This window comes from Chiloscyllium plagiosum, unplaced genomic scaffold (genome assembly GCF_037043375.1).
Source record: "Chiloscyllium plagiosum isolate Xiang-an unplaced genomic scaffold, Cpla_swu_hap1 HiC_scaffold_27, whole genome shotgun sequence".
Lineage (NCBI taxonomy): Eukaryota > Metazoa > Chordata > Chondrichthyes > Orectolobiformes > Hemiscylliidae > Chiloscyllium > Chiloscyllium plagiosum.
In genome coordinates, this window is record NW_028270165.1 from 75816804 (window position 1) to 75837088 (window position 20285).

The 20285-nt window shown below is 45.0% G+C and overlaps 2 protein-coding genes across 6 annotated transcripts in view; both read right to left on the reverse strand.

Moving 5' to 3' along the window:
- The window catches only part of LOC148144606 (uncharacterized), a 25446-nt gene extending 17796 nt beyond the window's left edge, over positions 1-7650 (reverse strand). Inside the window, exon 1 of one of the 5 annotated variants that reach the window (XM_087974912.1) lies at positions 7553-7650. The gene's annotated coding sequence lies outside the window, so the exon portion shown is untranslated. Of the gene's footprint in view, positions 1-1149; positions 1800-7552 lie in introns of those variants that run through there. The other 4 variants (XM_087974915.1, XM_087974911.1, XM_087974909.1 and 1 more) reach the window with 4 other exon arrangements.
- The window catches only part of LOC122543548 (uncharacterized), a 398874-nt gene that overhangs the window by 155180 nt on the left and 223409 nt on the right, over positions 1-20285 (reverse strand). The window lies entirely within an intron of this gene.

The following is a 20285-nucleotide window of genomic DNA, read 5'->3' on the forward strand; positions in this document are numbered from 1 at the left end:
CGGCTGGGGCTGTTTTCCCTGGAGCGTCGGAGGCTGAGGGGTGAACTTATAGAGGTTTACAAAATTATGAGGGGCATTGGTAGGATAAATAGACAAAGTCTTTTCCCTGGGGTCGGGGAGTCCAGAACTAGAGGGGCATAGGTTTAGGGTGAGAGGGGAAAGATATGAAAGAGACCAAAGGGTCAACTTTTTCACGCAGAGGGTGGTTCGTCTATGGAATGAGCTGCCAGGGGATGTGGTGGAGGCTGGTACAATTGCAATATTTAAGAGGCATTTGGATGGGTATATGAATAGGAAGGGTTTGGAGGGATGTGGGCCGGGCGCTGACAGGTGGGCAGGTTGGGATATCTGGTCGGCATGGACGGGTTGGACCGAAGGTTCCGTTTCCATACTGTACATCTCCATGACTGTGACTAACTGCAATAGTTGTTCCTTCCTGTCTGAAGGAAAAAGTTGGGCCAGCCTTGGCTAACAAAAGGATATTATTGATAGTATTGGATCCAAAGAAGTGGCATACAAATTGGCTAAATAGTAGCAGTAGATCTGAAGACTGGGAGCAGTTCAGGCTTCAACTAAAGTATTGACTAAAAGGGGAAAATGGGGGATATGAAGAAAAAAAAGGATTAGTGAAAACAATTACAATTAGAAACAGGCAAAGTTCTAATGTGGAACAAAAAGATGGCAGACGAATTAACCACATATTTTGCTTCTATCATCACAAAGGAGGACACAAGTAATATCCCCAAAATGTTGGGGAACACATGGTCCATTGAGAGCAGAACTGAAGGAAGTGAGTAGTTATGAGGAAATGGTGTCAGGAAATTGATGGGATTAAACGTTTACAAATCCCCAGCACCTGGTAATCCAAATCCCAGTCTATGGCCTGAGATAAGGCATGCAATTGTTAAACTTCAAACTTGTGACATCCTATAAAAGAAATGTACAAAAGACATTACTGGGAGTACAAGGCTAAAAGCTCAGTAGACATTTCTACTTTCTATGGAACGTTTTTCCTATCTACGAACTGAAAAGTATTAAATTTGAATCCCTCCTCCCGCAATGAAATTCAAATCCATCTTCATCATGTCTTTCCTCCACTCCCGGCGTTCTCCCCTTTTTTCCTGTCTACAAAGTGAGAATAACACCAACCCCTCGATGAGTTGCTCTCCTGGTCACTGCGATCTTGAAACCACCCATTTCCTGGTCCAGCGCCCACACATGATCAGATTGTCACAGTCACTTCAAAAATCACAGCCTGCCTTCGTATTTTTCTGGTTCTCTCCCTTTTTCCTGTTTTAAGGACTCACAGACCAAGCTCAGGGCCAGGTCTCTCGGGAGTGAAATGTGGAAATTCTAGTTGACACACAGGCTGCCGCGAGGATGGAATTCTCTCCCAGAAACGACAGGGGATGGTGCCTTCACCAAGATGGCGACGTGCTCCTTACCATCACAAAGATGGCGGCCAGTTGTCCGCGAGGTCCTCGCCCGGTGAAATGAACCGCGGCGCTTGTATTCGAGGCCTCAGGCGGTTCCCAATCCTACCCTGACTCACCGTCTCCTCTCCCCGGGGGCAGGAGCTGGGGCCTGGCGACCTCCCCCCCGGGATGTTTATGAAACATGTCGGATTCCTCCCGACACGCGCCGCCGGACCTGCTCAGCGGCTCCTGTCGTTGCCCCTTCAGCCGCCGGCCGCCATTCCCCGCCCACACTCAGTCACCCTGCCTTCGTCCCGCGGCAGCGCCTGCACTGCACATGCGCTAGCCCGCAGAGGGGGCGGGGCCCCGGTGTTGCGTCACCATTGAAGGAAGCGTGGTTGGCGGAGACGTCCAACCAATCGGAGGCAATGGGGCGGGGCGACCGTTCCCGCCACCCTTGCAAGAAACCTCTGAAGTGTTTAAAGTTAGAACGTAGTTTTTCAAGAAAATTTTCAGCCTGTCCAGAAATGTTACTCCCGAACCTCTGAAGGCTGAAACGTTGGGAAACTTTCAGACATTAACAAAGGGATACTAAAAAAAAAGAATAAAAATACGTAAGGCAAATCACAAAAGAAAACTAGCACGAAATATCAAAAAGTACAGCAAAAAGCTTTCTGTTGGTATGCTAAAGGGAACTGAGTCGCTAAGGTAAACGTTGGTCCCTTCGAAGATGAAACCGCTGAGTTCATAAGGGGAACACTGAAATGGCAGAGATGCTAAATCAATACTTTTCCTTGGTTTTCAAGTTGGAGGACAATAGTGCCATTCCTATTGGAATGGGCAAGTCAGAGGCTATAGAAAGTGGAGAACATAAACAATCAACGTCGAAAGGGAAAAGCAAACTATGAGGATTGAGGGCAGACAACTCCCCTGGGCCTAATGGCCTACATCCTGGAATACTAAATATAGTGGATTCATTACTTACAATATTCCAAAAATCGATGGACATGGGAAAGATTAATTGAGTTTATTTAAGACTAAGGTAGATAGGTTCTTGATTGTCAAGAGGATCAATGATTATGGGGAAAAGGCGGTAAAATGGATTTGAGAAACTTCTCCGCCATGATCGAATGGTGGAGCAGATTCAATGGGCCGATTGGTCTAATTTCTGCTCCTATATCTCATCTTATGATTCCAGTGGATTGGAATAATACTGATGTAACACCTGTATTCAAAAAGGGAGTGAGGCAACATGTTGGAAATTGCAGACCAGTTAGTTTAACATCTGTGGTTGGGAATGTGTTAGAATCCGTAATCAAGGAAGCAATATCAGGATATTTTGAAAGTCAAAACTCTATCCATCAGAGTCAGTATAGTTTTATGAAGGTCAAATCATAATTGACTAATTTGCTAGAGCTCTTCGAAGATTAAACAACCAAAGTGGATACTGTGGATCCTGCAGATATAATATACCTGGACTTCCAGAAGGCATTTGCTAAAGTGCCACACAAAAGGTTAGTTGACAAGGTTGGATCATATGGGATTAGGGGTGATTTATCAGCTTGGATAGGTGGCTAGCTGATGGGCAGAAGACAGACAGTCTGAATCAACGGCTTTTTTTTCTGGATGGCAAGATGTAACTAGTGAGGTGCCATGGGGTTCAGTCCTTGGACCCCAGCTTTTTACAATCTACATTTGCGACTTGGACACAAGGATAAAAGGCTCGATATCCATATTTGTGGATGACACAAAAATATGCGGAATGGTAAATTGCAATGAGGAAATAAGAACTTTAGAAATGGATATAGATAGTTTAGGAGAGTGGGCCAAAATGTGGCAGATGAAGTTTAATGTGGATAAGTGTGAGGTCATGCATCTTGGTTGAAAAAACATAAGGCAACCTCTTATCTAAATGGGGAGAGACTTCGGGGTGCTCTGGTGCAGAGGGATCTGGGTGACCTCATTCATGAGTCACAGAAAACTAGCATATAGGGACAGCAGATAATAAAGAAAGTGAATGGAACATTGGCTTTTAGAACAAAAGGAATAGAATATCAAGGTAACTGTACATGGCAGTGCTGACTGCACCTTTAATCCCAGTTTTTGAAAAGGATGTAGTGATATTGGAGGCAGTTCACGGGAGTTTCACGAGATTGATCCTAGAGATGAGGGGCTTGTGTACAAAGATAGGTTGAACAGTTTAGGACGATACGCTCTACAATTTAGAAGAATTGGGAGCAGATCAAATTGAGGTGTTCCAGATGATAAAAGTTATGGATAAAATAAACATGGAGTGGATACTTCCTCTTGTGGGGCATTATGGGATGAGAGGTCATAGATTTGGAATAGGTGGTAGCAGATTTAAAACAGAGTTGAGGGGAAATTACTTCTCCCAGAGGGTTGTGAATCTGTGGAATTCGCTACCACAAAGTGGTACATGCTGGGACAGTGAGTAAATTTAAAAAAGAGATAGACAGATGTTTAATTAATGATGGGTTGAAGGGTTATGGGGAGAAGGAAGGAAAATGGGGGTGAGGAGCATATCGAATGGCGGAACAGACTCGATGGGCCGAATGGCCTAATTCTGCTCCTACATCTTATGAACGCCGGAGCAGGCAGGAATTGAACCCGTTCCAGGTTTAGGTCACTTCCTCTGGGCTACAAGACATCCGTAAAAATATCAAATCCTTCCCCAGCGGGGAACTGTACCCCCAGTCTCATTAGTCGCAGGTGGGGATACTAGCCACTACATTATCGAGGACGCTGGTCAGTTATAAGGGTGGAGAATGGGTGGGTATTTCAGGAACTATTATGGACACCATAGGCTGAATGGCCTCCTCATATATAGTAACATTCTAAAACATTCTAATTCAGCCAATGATCTGAACACAAGTACAGTTCCCTTGGGGAGATACCAGAGGTTGTAGCAAGGAATCCAATTCCCTGTTTGACCTGGAAAGTAATCCCCACATGCAGGCCAAGGAGAGGTGATCCACCTGCTCCACATATGGGAAGGGATTCACTTCATCATCCAATCCCAAATACATCAGCGACTTCCTACTGGACAGAAAGGATTGAACTTCTCAGCTTTATAAAAAGTTCAATTTTTATAGTTGTAGTGAGAATCACAGTTTTCCCAACTGTCGGGTGGTTCTAGTGATGTTGAGAGACCAGGTTTTGAATGGATAACCGCTCAGGTAACAATGGTTGCTGTGGGGCTCAGTGATGACGGAGAGGCCATCCCTTCAGATGCTCGGTTGTTTCTTTGTGTTGCTGGGCTTGGCCTAGTTGACTGCTCTCTGAGGCTGGATTGCTTCTGCAAAAAAAAAAATGCCAGCGAGAGGAAGGTCTGTGTTTCTTGTTGAAAAGAATTGATTTCTTCAGTAATTAGGATTATCTTGCAGCAATAACCAGCATGTTCAGTCGCAGCAGTGTGTACCACATACAATATGCTTTGCAGAAATTTACCAAGCCTATTTAGATAGCTCCTTTCAAACTACTGCCATTAAGAAGGGCAAGAGCAGCAATTAGCTGCAAGTTCTCTTCCAAGCCACTCACCATCCAGACTTGGAAATAGTTTGCTGTTTATGTGTTGGGCCAGATCCTGGAATAGCAGAGTGGGTGTACTTATGGCACATGGACTGCAGCATTTCCAGGAGATAACTCACAGGAAAGGAATTCCAGGCCTTATGGCTGAGCCACCAATGATGAAGCAATCAAAACTGGGAATCTGTAAAAGGCCAGCATTGGAGCAGCCCATACATCTCAGCACAGGAAGATTACAGAGATAAAGATGGGAGAAGCCATTGGAGGTATTTGAAGACTAAGATGAGAATATTAAAATTTAAATGTTGCTAATAAACAACAACAATGTCTTAGATGATTTCAAGTTGACAGAGGGCAGAATGTGTATATACATTGAGTGCAGCATTGAAGTAGTCGAGCCTGGAGGTAAGGAAGGGAGGGATCAAAGAGGGTTCCAGCAGCAGCAGCTATTCTGAGATAGGGAAAGACCCAAATGAGATGACAGAGATGGTTACAGGAGTCTTCGTACTGGCACAGATCAGAAGCTCCTCTCAGAATCAAATGCAGCAAGTTGTGAACAGCCTGGCTGAATCTCAGTGAGTTACAAGGGAGAGGGAGAGAGAGAGAGAGAGAGAGATGGAGGCTGGAGCTCAGGAATGAAGATTGGTGCAGAGACTGGAAACAGCGGCTTAATTCTTCCCAACGTTTAATTGGAGTGGATCCATCAATATGAAGAATATCAGGAACTAGAATGGACAATGAAACTATTGAAGGTTCAAATTAGTTTCAGCTGGAGGGAAGGAACACTGGGAGGTTTAGGGAAACCACCTTCACATGATCAGTTCCAACAGTGAGAAATTTCAGCCATAACTTTAGATTGGAGAAGGCTGACAGAAGATTTAAAAGAAGTTGTGAAAATCATGAGGGGTCTACCCGGAACAGACAGTGAGATACTGTTCACCATGGTCAAAGCATTGAGAATAAGAACGCAGATTTCAAATGCATTACAAAGAAGCAAATCTGATGTGAGAAAGAAATTTCATACAGTGAGTAAATAGATCTGGAACACGTTGCATGGAACAGCGGTTTAAGCAGGTTCAATTAAGGTCATTTGACGACAAGCAATGTACAACTTTAAAAGGAAAAATCAGGACAATGGCACAAGGTGAGAAAGTTCATTTAGAGCACTGCACGGACACAATGGGCTGAGTGGCCTGCTTCTGTGTTTTAATAATTCAATGTTTCATAATTACTCATCGGATCTCAGTCAGTTATGAACATCTGCTATTTTGTACGGTCAGTCAGGGAGGATCAATCAGATCAATGTTTTACAATGATTCATGATTGGGGAACTGCAAGGATTGGGACTGGGACCCCAGGTATTCACAATATATATCAATGATTCAGATGAGAGAACTAAATGGAATATTTCACAATCTGCAGATGACACAAAGCTGGGTGGAAGGATGAGCTGCGAGGAGGATGCAATGATATTTGGACAGCTGAGTGAGTGAACAAATGTATGGCAGGAGCAGTTTAGTGTGGATAAATGTGAGGTTTGGTAGCACAAAGAGAAAGGCAGATTATTTGAATAACTGTAACCTGGGAGATGGGAATGTTCACCAAACACTAATCCAAGATGGAGGATGGGAAAAATGTGGCTGTAAGAGCTGTTCCTTCTTTGATAATATTTTAGGTGTTGGTGATGATTTCATTACATTCCAGGAGCAGCAATTACTGTTGTATATGCTGTTGCATTGTTTTGGAACCGTGCAGTAAAAAAGTCAAAACAAGAGCATTTTTAACATGGAGAAAGACAACCAAAGGCAGTGAGCACATGGTCTGTAAGGGGGAGAGAGAGAGAAACCTACACTGCTAACTGATACAGCAGTGAATCTGCGTAGGTACTGCCTTTCCTGTTTCAATTTGTGTATCTGTGGACATCGGAGTGCATCCAGGAAACAAAATACAGCAAAATTCATAGTTGACCTCAGAGGAACCTTTGTGGGAGAGCTCATGGAACAAATAAGTGCATAGTTTTTAAACTTGCTGTAAGTCTACAGTAGTGAACAGAGTGGGTTCTTTCTTCAGCATGAAGTTAGCCTGGAGCACATATATTTAAGAGCAAACAGACGGTGCTATTTTCTGGGGCTGTAGATTGTGAAGGAGCAAAAATGGCCTTTCGTAGAGTGATATGGGGGATTTTAGGGATTCCAGCTCGGCGAACAGAACCACAGCAACGAGCTACAAACCTTCTCACAAACTTTGAATTTTAGGGAGAGTTTCCATGTTACTGATTATTATGTCTGCAGGAAGTGTCTTTGGTTGTGAATCCAGATTGAATGGATCTGTTCGAGCGACAGTTAGTGGCAATGAGGAATTTACAAGAGAGGGGGGGGGGGGGTTTGGATGGCCGTTAAAGGAAGGGAGAAAAGTCGCAGATACAATCAGAAAGGTGAAAGACTCCAGGAAAGGTAGGAAGGGGTAGACAGGTAGTTACCCACAAAGGCCAGGGAGTGACTTCCACATCCAGCTGCCACCCTGATGTAAAGCAGTTCTTTAACTAATCCGTCTGTGGTTCTAGACTGGGTTATGGGATTCCACTCACTGACCTTCGGTCTTCAATAACCAGCCGCTCCAAGGTGCTCCTCACCTCCGGGGCTCTAGCCGCTTGTCTCCCGCTGGAGGCCGCTCTGACTCGGTGTCACTGAGGCTGTCCGATGCTTCCAGGAGCCGCACTGCGCATATGCTGCATGGACAGTCGGTCTCCGGAGACAAGGCAACATTGCGTTTGCGCAGTACCGCCCCTTAGCGGAGATAGACCGTATTCATTTCCGCGGAGGATTCTGGGTTTTCCATGTACCCAGAATCCTCAGTAAACATGCACATGAAGGTGACCCATGAAATCTGCAGCAGCTCTTCTGCAGAGAAACATTCCAGTGATCGCACTGATGTATGGACAGAAACTGGTTTGTTCAGGACTATATTCACCGGAGGTTCGGAGAATGATGGGGATCGCAGAATAATGTCAATAATTCTGACAGGTCTGGACAGGGTGTTGCAGGAATGTGTTCCAGATGACTGGGGTGTCCTGAAGAAATTTATTCAGACGGAGATGAGTGAACCTGTGGAATTTTGTGTCGTAGTAAGCGGTTGAAACTATTACATTGAAAGTTTTACATGGAATTGTTAACGCGAAAGGGCCAAAAGGTATGGAAAAATCGGGAATAGGGCACTGAATTCGCGGAACAGGCATGATAATATTAAACAGTGGAGCAGGCTTAAAATGCCCAAATTACCTATTCCTGCTCCTGGTTTCTAACGTTTCCTCTCAACCTCAAGGCAGAAACAAACTACCCTGAAACTAGAAACTAGAAATAAAGGCAGAGGATGCTGGAAATACTGAGAAGAGCAGCAACTCTGGAGAGAAGCAGAGTTAAATGTTAAGGTCAGCATCTTTTCCAAGGAACTTATAGAAGTTTTTTCAGCAAGTAAGCGAGGAAGTAGGTGGAAAAGGTTATGAAAGCTCTCCACTGTTGGGGATCATTTGAGACAAGTATTCATCACTATAGAAATAAAGGTCACTGCACCCTTGCACATCGTTTGGCGGAGCTCCTGTTATTTTATACTGTCCCTGCAGTTATCCTCCACATTGTTTCAAACAGCATGAAAAGTGGGGGACATGAAAAGTCATGAATGATGAGATTGTTTATAATTTCCTGCACAAGACTGATTCTATCCAATCTACTCCTTCCCTCTTCCAATGTTTAAGAGGGAATTACAGAGCGTATACCATCTCCCAGCACTGCCTGCAGTGGATGGAAAAAGTTTAATCCATCTGCCAATGGAAAGAGCCGAATCCCGGGGGGAAGGGACAAATAACACCGTCCCGGGAGCAGGGAGACAGAATGGAAAGAAGCTGTTCATTGCTGCTTTCACTGCCCCAGGCAACGGGATTTAATTTTCTAATCAATCCGTTCAGAGATGTTATTAACCACCACTGGAGCAGATGGAACTTGAACACGGTCTCCCACATCCGAGTAAGGGAGACTACCTCTGTGTATGTGCCACCTGGTTTAGTGGTAAGTAGCGCTCCCTGGTGGAGGCTAGTTGGTCGAGCGGTATGATTCATGCTTCGGGTGAATATCGAGAATGTAAGAGGTCGCGGTTCAAGCCCTTTTTGTTCAACTCGGCCCTTTATTCATCTTTTAAAACAAATCTTTGAGACTGCGTGAGGTGGCTTTTTAAAAATATGTCGTTCAGCCCCTCTGATTCTAGAGCCCGAGCTAGAAATTACCAGGGGTTTCTCGCTGATTGTGTTCAGAGTCTAGTCTCGAAGAGACCATGAGTCATAATTTGAAAGTCCTTTACACTGGAATGGGTCATGAAATAGTGCAGTGACTGTGAGTAAAACACGGGAAGTTCCAGCAGGGAAGGAGGCGACACTGAAGCAGGAACCTGAGGACAAATGTGTTTCCTTTGCCAGTGAAAGGCACTGCTTCACAAAATGGGGACTATTGAAGTGAAGCAGTGACGGTGATTATCTTTGCTGGTTGTTCACCTTGTGAATGTTGCCATTGCTGCGCATGTCCGTATTAACATCAGAACTCTGCAGCGAGGCGGCCCGAACTGTGCATGGGGCCAGAGTCTGACCACACATCAGCAGATTGTAGGGTTAATTCCTACTTCACCCGAGTGCAGGTCACGACTTCGTTATATATCCAAACTCATCTTTCTCATTGTCCTGAAGCCGAGATGCGGTTTGAATTCCTGTCTCACATCAGTAAATGTCTCCGAGAACATCAGAGTCAATCTCACAGCGCTGTTAGAGGAGGGGAAGCTGAAATAGGGACCCCATGTTGCTCATGGGCACCTTTCCATTTCCCAAACCCACCGACCCAACCGCTGCAGCTCCTGGGAATGGAAAGAAAATAAAATATCAAACCTAGTTTCCAACTTTGTGGGTGTTTAGAAACTCTTTGGGAAGCGGATTCAGAGGGGAGGGGAATGAGGGATGAACTGTCCGACTGAGCAGAGGGAGCCAAGGCAGCTTCCCTGCCTTTCAGGGGCGGCGCCATTGTCTCTGATGTTGTGGGGGACGTTCACTGATCCGAGACATTGGAAGGATTCCTGTCAGAGCTGTTCCGCTACTGAGACCGTCAGGAACAATAAATCCAGAATCCCTGGGCAGGGATTGTACCCAGACCGCAGTGGTGCAATGCCGAAGCCTAACCACTAGACCAACAAGAATAAAAGTGATAGCTCACGCATCATTTTTTAATGTCACAGCTTTTGACTTGTGTTGACTGGAGATAAGTTTCTCCTCCAAAATGCTCGAGGCATTGAGTTTTTACAGCACGGAAAGGGGCCCAACATCCCAATTTGCCAGCATTTGTCCTATAGCGAGCATGCTCTGACGTTTCAAGTGTTCATCTCAATGATAAATTCCCCGTAATGTTTTAATCTCAACCCGACCCAACGGATGGGACTGAAGTTTGAGATGGGAAAGCGCCCCCTCGGGGAATTGTACCTCGTTTTCACCCACAGGATGAAACACACTGACACATTCCCCTGAGGCTGACAGGGGCCTCAGGAGAGACCAACCCGCACTAAAGTAGGATTTCACCAACTTGGCTTATACTGCTCCATTTCAGACTTCAAATCCAAAGTCTGGTTACAGCAAAGAAGGGAAGCATTCAGCCATTCCCCTGTCCGTATTCCTCCTCTATATAATCACTGAGCTACCGGGGCAGTACTGTGAGTTTTGAGGGAGGGGTTCTCATGCACCGGAAGCTGCAATGATTGGACAGTTTGTATATTTAAAACATGTTCCCACAAAACGGAGACAGAGTCGAGGGGATCCTGTGCAGAAGGATGGGAGCATGCAATGCCGAATCAGACAGTGTCCAGAGTGATCTAAACAGAGATCATCCCGGGTAGTCTCGTCATTCGGATTCAGTCCTTTCACTGCCATGGTCTGTAAATGGGTAACATTTATAGTAATCAATCTGAAATACTGCCTGATCTTTCGAAGCAGTATTTATGTTGTGGACATACACACATAGGTTGTGAAATTGAGAAAAAATAATCTGATCCTTTGTAGATCCAAATACTTGGGCTGAAACATTACCATCTCAGCTCTTGGATTATCATTCAAATCCAATATTAAAGACAAAACTACAAAAACTACAGGCAGAGCTGGGAGATACAGGACTGAAGGGGACAACTGATCCTGCTTTCTCCCCACACCCTCTGATCTCTTCTGCCCTAAGAACAAGGTGGTGCAAGAACCTGATGCAAACAAAAGCAGAAAATGCTGGGAATCCCCATCAGGTCTGACAGCTTCTGACACCAACACAACCTGATTATCTTTACTTTGCATTCACGATATCTAATGCCCTATTCACAACTCATTCAGACACATCACGTTGCCTTTACATCTCCATTACTACACTGCTCCTCGGATGCTGCCTGACCTGCTGTGCTTTTCCAGCACTACTCTAATCTAGACCCTGGTTTCCAGCATCTGCAGTCGATGTTTTTATCATTTTATTTTGCCATGGGAAACCTTGTGTCAATTAATTCGGCACTGACTGGACAGACATTTAAACCTGAGTGCTACGAAACATGTTAGAAACGGTTATAACGGACAAAAAGAGGAGCCACTTCAAGAAATTTGGAGTTCATTCAGGAAAGCTAAAGTAGAATTGTTCACAGAAAATTGTGATAAAACGTCTCTCGAGTTTTGTTTGATAAGAAGTGTTGACGATGCTAATCCAATCGATAGGATGAACATAGATTGGTAACAGTATTCCGTAACTGTTCTGTAATAGCCCTATGAGCGAAATCTAGATCTGAAGGAATAAAAAGGACAGTATCAACATCGATCTGAAACTGGCTCTGGGAACAGAGGCATCATTAACAGTTGGCTTTTGAACAGGAGGAATGTTTCTAATGAAATTAGTTTGAGGTAAACAAGATCAAGATAATTTAGGTAAAACAAAGAAATGCTATTCTCGTTAGCAGACAGTGAAAGGATTACAAGACGACATTTTCAGCAAGTGATACAGGGAGCTGGGAAGATAAGTATTATAAACTGTGAACAACAAAGTTCTGGAGCACAACACATACATTCAAAGGCCAATAACATCCAGGTCCTGATTAATCAAGTGTCACTGTCAGATTGTATTGTGGGGCTTTTTGCAAAACATCCACTTGCAAAATCCTGCAAAAGGAATATCCTGTCAGCCCAGGATAGAAAATCCGAAGGGATGAACAGTTTCCTTATTTTCTGAAGATTCACAAAGCTGAGACTGGGTTTTGGTGTTTGTTTCCTTTCCACTCCCAGGAGCCGCAGTGTGTTGGAGAAAGTGAAATGTGCCCGTGAGCAGCGTGTGGGGCTCTTTCAGCTTCCCCTCCTCTGACAGCGCTGTGACGTGACTCTGATGTTCTCAGGGACATTTACTGATGCGAGACAGTGAAAGGATTCTCGTTCCTGCAGATCAGGAATTCAAACCGCATCCTGGCTTCAGGGTAATGAGAAAGATTAATTGGGATGTGTGCAGATTTCAAACAGGGAGGTGGAGTCAGATGCGTCTCCCATTGCGCCCCTGGCCCTGTGCGTACCCAACCCCGCCTCGCTGCAGAGTTCTGATGTTAACACGGACATGCGCAGCAATGGTAACATTCACAAGGTGAACAACCAGCAAAGATAATCACCGTCACTGCTTCACTTCAATAGTCCCCATTTTGTGAAGCAGTGCCTTTCACTGGCAAAGGAAACACATTTGTCCTCAGCTTCCTGCTTCTGGGTCGCCTCCTTCTCTGCTGGAAGTTTCCATGTTTTACTCACAGTCACTGCGCTGTCTCATGAGCCACTCCAGTGAAACGTACTTTCATATTCCGAGTTATGGTCTGTTCAAATCAAGGTCCTGAACCAAATTCTGCGAGAAACCTCTGGTCATTTCTAGCTCGGGCTATAGTTTCAGACGAGTTGAACGATGCCTTTATTGGTGCCGCCCCTCCACCGCAGCTCAGCGCCTCAAAACGAGCCCCTGTTAGCATCAGCCTATTCTGTACCTTCCTGCAGTACATCTGCTGAACAACATCAAATTATCACAGCTTCGCTTTCTTCACACTGAAACCCAAGGCGATAATATGAACTGCAAACTTGAGGAGAGAAACATTGCTGCTGAAGGTGGTTATGACGTGAAGAACAGGCACAAGAGTGTGTACAAGTCAGGTCACTGTCAGCATCACTGGGTTTCCTTGCTTAGGGGCCCGAGTTTGCATCACCCAGACCTGGATACAATTCCCAGTCAGGAAATGAAGATAAACTTCTCTTCTTGTGATTTATCCGAATGAAAACGAATTCCTTGTTACACACAGACTCCTGCCGGAGTCACTCCAGTGATTGTTAGCATCCATCTCGATGGACAATAGCAGCAGAAACACGGGAAAACTCCCACTTTAAATCCCCCTCCAATCATCTCACCATTCTGAGTTGGAAATATATCACTGTTCCTTCAGTGTCGTTGGGTCTAAATCCTGCAACTCCCTTCCTGGCGACATCATGGCTGTACCTCCGTGCTAAGGAGTTCAAGGGTTCAGGAAAGTAACTCATGCCCTCCATCTCTGGGGTAATTAGGGATGGGCAGTGAATCCTATCCCACTGAATGGCATCTACATCCCAGGAATCCATTTCTGAAAGTTGTAGTTTCTAACCAAACACCTGCAATCGGTCAGGAACAAGGAGAAGCGGAACGGGAGAGTGAAATAAAAGTGAAAGGCAATGATGGCTGGGCGACATGGCGCAGGAAGTGAGTGTGGAGCTGGTGGCGCAAGGCTCAGTGACGGTGCCTTTACTGCCCACTGTTTACAGTGACACACACCACGCCTGGTCAATTCACCACATTGACCCAGTTCCTCTTGGTGGGAGGTTCCCTCGGGGTGTATTAATGTGGTTCATGGGCCCCAGGAGGACGCACGCATGTTCAGTTTAAAATATGAGTTTGAAACCAATGCAAGAGGAGATTATCTATCCGCGCATTTTCAGTGGAGAATATTCAGCTGTTATTGCAAAAGCGATGGTTGATTGCAATTCTCACTGAACAACATTGTTATAGAAATAATATTTCAAGTTGCTGTGATCGAGTCATTAAGGAAATGCACATATCGATCGGAAAAGTCGCATGCAATGTTGCGCCATAGGGCAGTTGGATAAAGTGCCTTTCTCATAAGCAGGGGCTGCTGGGTTCAAATCGTGGTAGTGCCTGGTCCTACCATAGGAAAACAGATGTTTTCACTTCTCGCAAATACTGTGTTGTTGGTCCAGCCTTTCAAAGGAAATGACTGTGTGTGCTTCCTGTGGTTGAACTCAGCCTGTTGGCATTTGGTGTGGCTCACCCCTGTCGCCTGCCTTGGTCCTATCAGTGAATGTTCTTTCTTGCTAACCATTAATTCAAACAGCAGTTTCTTTCCTCTGCTTCCCCTCCTCTTTTATTCTCACTCCTTCATTCCCAGTTTGTTGGTGACGCAGGAGACACTGCAGACTTGCTGCGGAATGTTGTGGTAATGCCACAGACATCACAAGCTGATCCCCCTCATTCTTTAGGGTGACATGGTGGCTCAGTGGTTAACACTGCTGCCTCACAGCGCCAACGACCTGCCTGTTCCGGTTTCCTCCCACTGTCCAGAGATGTGCAGGTTCGGTGAATTTCCCATAGTGTTCAGGGATGTGTAGATTAGGTGCATCAGGTGGGGTAATGGGGTAGGGGGGGGCCGGAATACACCTCGGAAGGGTTGGTGTGGGCTTGATGGCCCGAAGGGCCTGTTTCCACACTGCAGGAATTCTAATTTTCTGCTGACACCATTCATTCATTTCACACCAACAGTAAAGGGATCATTGTAATCCGATCATTGTGGTGGAATTGCGTTTTTGTTTCCTGATGGATCATGATTTCTATTTAGAATTCTAAACGCTCATACTATTTTGAGGGAAGAAATGTCTCCTTACCGCAGGCCTAAGTGACAGGCAGATTATCCAGAGAATGTTCCACACACTCCAGCCAGGGGGAAGAAAACCTGTCAGCAGCTCCACTTTCAGACTGTCTCCAAATGTCAGGCTTTTCAAAGAGCAGAAATGGGAAATGGACAGACAGAGAGTGGGAGAATGGGAAAGAGGGTCAGGTGGATAAACAGAGACAAAGGTAGACAAATGGTGACATATATTGAGGGAGATACTGAAAGGACGAATTCTCCATTCGACTTGGGTGCTAACTGACAGAAAGGAAAATAAAAAAGGCAACCATTTAAGCAGAGCCTTGCACCAGCTCAGGGCAAAAGAAGCAGCATTAGACCCAATAATGTCCTTTAAATTTGTGAAGGTGAAGTTTGTCAGCAAGTTAGAGATTTTGATAAATGTGCTGATTTGACAGATAAAACTGAGAATTTCCACCGGTATTAACATAAAAATGCATAACTAACCTGGTTCTGTCAATCTGAAACACTAACTCTGTTTCTCTCCACAGATGCTGCCATGCCTGCTGAGTTTCTCGATCAATTCCTCTTTTTGTTTCAGATTTTCAACATCTGCAGTTCTTTGATATTAACCTGAACAGTTTTTGGGACAAAATCAATCCCTGCTAGTTCCACATAGTATGTTATGCTTCTAAAAAAAATCAGAAATACTGCCATCACGATAAAGGAGCAGAGCAGAATTCCCATTCTTTAGCCCGGAATAGGACTTGCAGGACACTGGGAAAAGCACAGCATCCTAACCACTTGATTACCAGTGGAGCCAGCCAATGTATATTTGTTCAATTGCACTGCTTTTGCCTTTCAATTTCTGATCATTTTCGCTGCAGATCAGCTTCTCCCTACCTTCGAGTTTTTACAGTGTGGAGAAAGACCATTCGGCCCACCGTGCCCTACGAATGATCTATTCTAGTCCCAGTTTCCACCATTTGGCCCATAGCTTTGTGTGTTCTGATGTGTCAATGAGACTCTCCTTGTGATCTCACAATGACACAACAATGGGCCTGAAGTCTGACATGGTCACACTGTGTTAAACCCCCTTGAGGAAATGATCCTCATTTTCACCCACAGAGGGAGACCCACAGACACATCCCCGAGAGGGGCAGAGGTGTCAGGATTATACCCACTCCATGTGCTACATGTCCCCAAAGAGCGCTGACAAAAGACAGCTTTAGACAAGCCACTTCTCCGGACAATGAGAGCCGTTGCGGTGAGCTGGGGTATGAAATGGACAGTGCGTTGAAATAATCCCACACGCGGCTCATGTGCAACTTTCAATTTCCCAGAACCCACTGACTCAATCCCTGCGGCTCCTGGGAATCTGACAGGACAGCGCCAGGCAAACACTCCTCACTAAAAACAGCGGACCCACAGCAAACTCTTTCACATCGCGTCTCTTTCTGCTTCTGTCCCTGTCTCACATCCAGCACCCTCTGACCGTCCAGCTCCGAGATCAGTGAGCTGCTTGATACAAACACAGGCAGATGGTGAAAATAATATTTACCTGGAAAGGAGGGCCAGTGAATGTAAGACACAAGGTATTGGGAAGCGATAAGCTTGCACACGGCTGAGTAAGAGGACACCAGGATCTCATATTCCTGATTATCCCAGAGAATGTGCACAGTGCCAGTTATCCCCAATCCCAGTGGATACCGTGTACAGACAGATCAGGGAAGAGTCGGTTCAACCCCCTTCCAGGCTCGGGTACATTTTGCAAATATTGTCCTGTCATTTCACAAACTGAGCTCATCGCAGCTGGACATAGAGGTCTCCAGCACAGAAAAGGTCCTTTGGCCCAACAAGTCTGTGCTGGTCGAAGTCAAGCCCCGCCCCCCCAATGTTCTAGTCTCATTTCCAAACACTTGGCTCATAGCCTCCAAAGAAGTTGGCGATGGAAGTGTGCATCTCAATGTGTCTTAACTGCTCTGGGGGTATCTGCTTGTTCCACCCTGACAGGTTGCAGATTCCCACCTGTCCCAATGTGGGTGAAATGTTTTTTTCTCTCCCTCCAGTGATTTGAATCTTAAATAAGAAACTGGGGAGCAATCTCCCTTTCTTTTTGACGACATTTCTCAACTGCAGTCGGCAGGGTTCACACCTGCGTGGGGAAACCGCAATGGATTTCATGTCCATCGTATTGACCACTCGGTCCACTACAGAACCACACTGGCAGCTTCATTTCCCAGGTCTCTCCTCATCAGGTGGAGCTGAGAAAAAGTGAATCATTGCTGGGTTTGTTTGAATCCAATCACTTCACAGGTTTCAAAAGGTTTAAATGTCTGTGCATGGTGGGTTTGGGTGTTTCATCCGGAAAAATGAAATGGACATTCAGTTAAAAACAAAAACAGAAATTGCAGGAGAAACTCAGCAGGTTCTGGAAGAATCTGTGGAAAAAGAATCAGAGACAACATTTCAGAACTTTAACAGAACTCTGTTTTCTCCCACAGGTACTGCCAAACCTGCAGAGTTTCCCCAGCAGTTTATGTTTTTGTTTTTAACTGATTGTCCATTGTCAGTGTTCCAGGCCTGAAAGAAGGGGAAGGTGTCCAGACTGTCTCTGCTCGGTCGGACAGTTTGTCTTTCATTCTCCTCTGATTCCGCTTCCCAAAGAGTTTCTAAAGATTCACAAAGCTGGAGACTGGATTTCTGTTTTGCCTCCTGAACATTTTTCCACATGCCAATACTTTCCCAAAATCTCTTCACAATCCCCTTGCACCATGTCCTGGAATGAATAGTTTGCGTTTTGTGGAGAGATTTCCAAAGTTGGGAATGTTTTCTTTGGAGCAAAGAATGTTAACTGGAGATTTCCTGGGGCTGTTGACAATGACGGGAGAAGAAGCGGTGGGAATGGGCAGGTTAATGGTCTGGAGAACCGGTTGCCACTGACCAGGGTCAGTTACCAGAGGACAGGGATTGAAGATATTTAATGAAAAGCAGCATTTGTGCAGAATAAACACAGAAAATACTGCAGCAAGTCAACGGGTCCAGCAGCATCTGTGGGAAGGTAAACAGAGCTGACTTTTTGAGTCAGGTACTTTTTTTGTTCAGATCAGAACTCGAGTTTCCTGCATGGCAACATGAGAATAGATAGGCCGATTGAGACGGGTCTTGTGAGGTTTGAGCGATAACGCAACCAACCGGAAGTCATTTAAAATCGTCAGCGAAGGCAACATAGTCGGCAGGATTCAAACCTGCTCGGAAAAACCCCAAAGAGGTTTAAGCATTCAGCCACGACGCAAAACACCAAAATTCAGCTTAACATGGAATGGTTTCAACAGGAAATGGGAGTGTTCAAACACGCCATGACCCCCATGTCTCCTGTTCCCCTGAATGTGATCAGAACGGAGCAGGCTGATGGGAGATTGAATTGAACAACTACACACATTTATGACAGATAGAGTGGGTGGAAAGGGTCCATTTCCATGTGTGTGAGATTCATAATCAGGGCCATGAATTGAGAAGGAAAGATGTTTTTGAACTTTTATAGCGCCTTTCACTTAGATCTGAAATGCAATCCGTGAAGTACTTTTGAGACAGAGTCGTCATTGCAGGATACTACAGACAGCAGCCACTGTATGGTTTTGAAATTTATATGATATAATTTTAATACGAGGAGAAAGTGAGGACTGCAGATGCTGGAGATCAGAGCTGAAAATGTGTTGCTGGAAAAGCGCAGCAGGTCAGGCAGCATCCAAGGAGCAGGAGAATCGACGTTTCGGGCGTAAGCCCTTCTTCAGGAAAGCAGGTTTTAATACGGATGGTTATTGGAACATTTTATTGATATGAAGTTGGAGGCAGATAACAAGCAACTAAGGGAGGCTTAAAGATTAGATTAGATTACTTACAGTGTGGAAACAGGCCCTTCGGCCCAACAAGTCCACACCGCCCCGCTGAAGCGCAACCCACCCAGACCCCTACATTTACCCCTTACCTAACACTACGGGCAATTCAGCATGGCCAATTCACCTAACCTGCACATCTTTGTGTCTGTGGGAGGAAACCGGAGCACCCGGAGGAAACCCACGCAGACACGGGGAGAACGTCGCCTGAGTCAGTCGCCTGAGGCGGGAATTGAACCCGGGTCTCTGGCGCTGTGCCACCGTGCCGCCCACAAAGTTGTTGATTAATATTCACTTTTCGAGTTAAAGAATAAATTAATATTTTTTCTTTAAGTAATGGAATTTGCGAGTTCTCTGTCACTCATACTTTAACAGATTACGAGGCAAGGTGAACCTTTCTGGGTGTTTGGTTGAGGATTAACCAAATCAGCCATGATCTCATTAAAAGGTGCAGCTGACCTGATGGGCCAAATGGCTTCCATCTGCTCCAATACCTTGTCTCTCATTTGGAAAAGGAAGACATTGCAGGACGTTTAAAAAAAAATGTTTGCAGTCAAACTGAGTCAACATTATTTATTGGAAGTAAAATCACACTGGACAATATTGCCAGAGTTCTTTGCTAATATTACAAGCAGAGTTCATAAAGGGAGCCGGTAGATGAAGTGTATTTGAATTTTTGGTGGGCACTCAATGAGGGTCATATCAAATGTCATTGCACAATGTAGGAGGTCACAGTGTTGGGTAATACATGAGCATGGACTGCCCATTGTTTATTGAACAGAAGGCACAGACTCAGGAATATTGGGTATTTTTCAAGTTCAAGATATGTTTTGTGAAGTGCTGGAATGATCAGTGAGAGGACTTCACTTATTTATCTGTATATTTATTACTTGGAGGAAATGGCAGAGTGAAAAGTTTCCAATTTTGCTGACAAAACACAATAGGTGGGAAGGCATGTTGTGATGTGGATGGGGGAATCTGCAAAAGGATATCAATGGGGTGAGTGAGTGGGCAAAAACTTGACAGATGCAATTTCATTGAAACATCATTCATTCCTGATGAAGGGCTGTGGCCCGAAAGGTCGATTTTCTTGTTCCTCAGATGCTGCCTGACCTGCTGTGCTTTTCCAGCAACACGCTCCCAACTCTGATCTCCAGCATCTGCAAAACTCACTGTCTCCTAGATGCAATTTCATGTCAGGAGTGTGAGGTCTTGCACTTTGGCCGGAAGAGTCAGAAGGCAGATTACTCTTAAAATCAAGAGAAACTCCAAAAGAGTGCGATGTACAGAAATCTGAGTATTCTTATGCATGAAACAAACAAAAGTTAGTGACATCGTTATTTTTCTGGATGGCCTCCTTTCCTAATGCTCATAATTAAAGAGATGGTTTCCCAGGAAAATACAGAAACTATGTAGACTGTAAATTAATTGAAGGCCAAGATATGTCTCGTGGTCTTCTATGGGGCATATT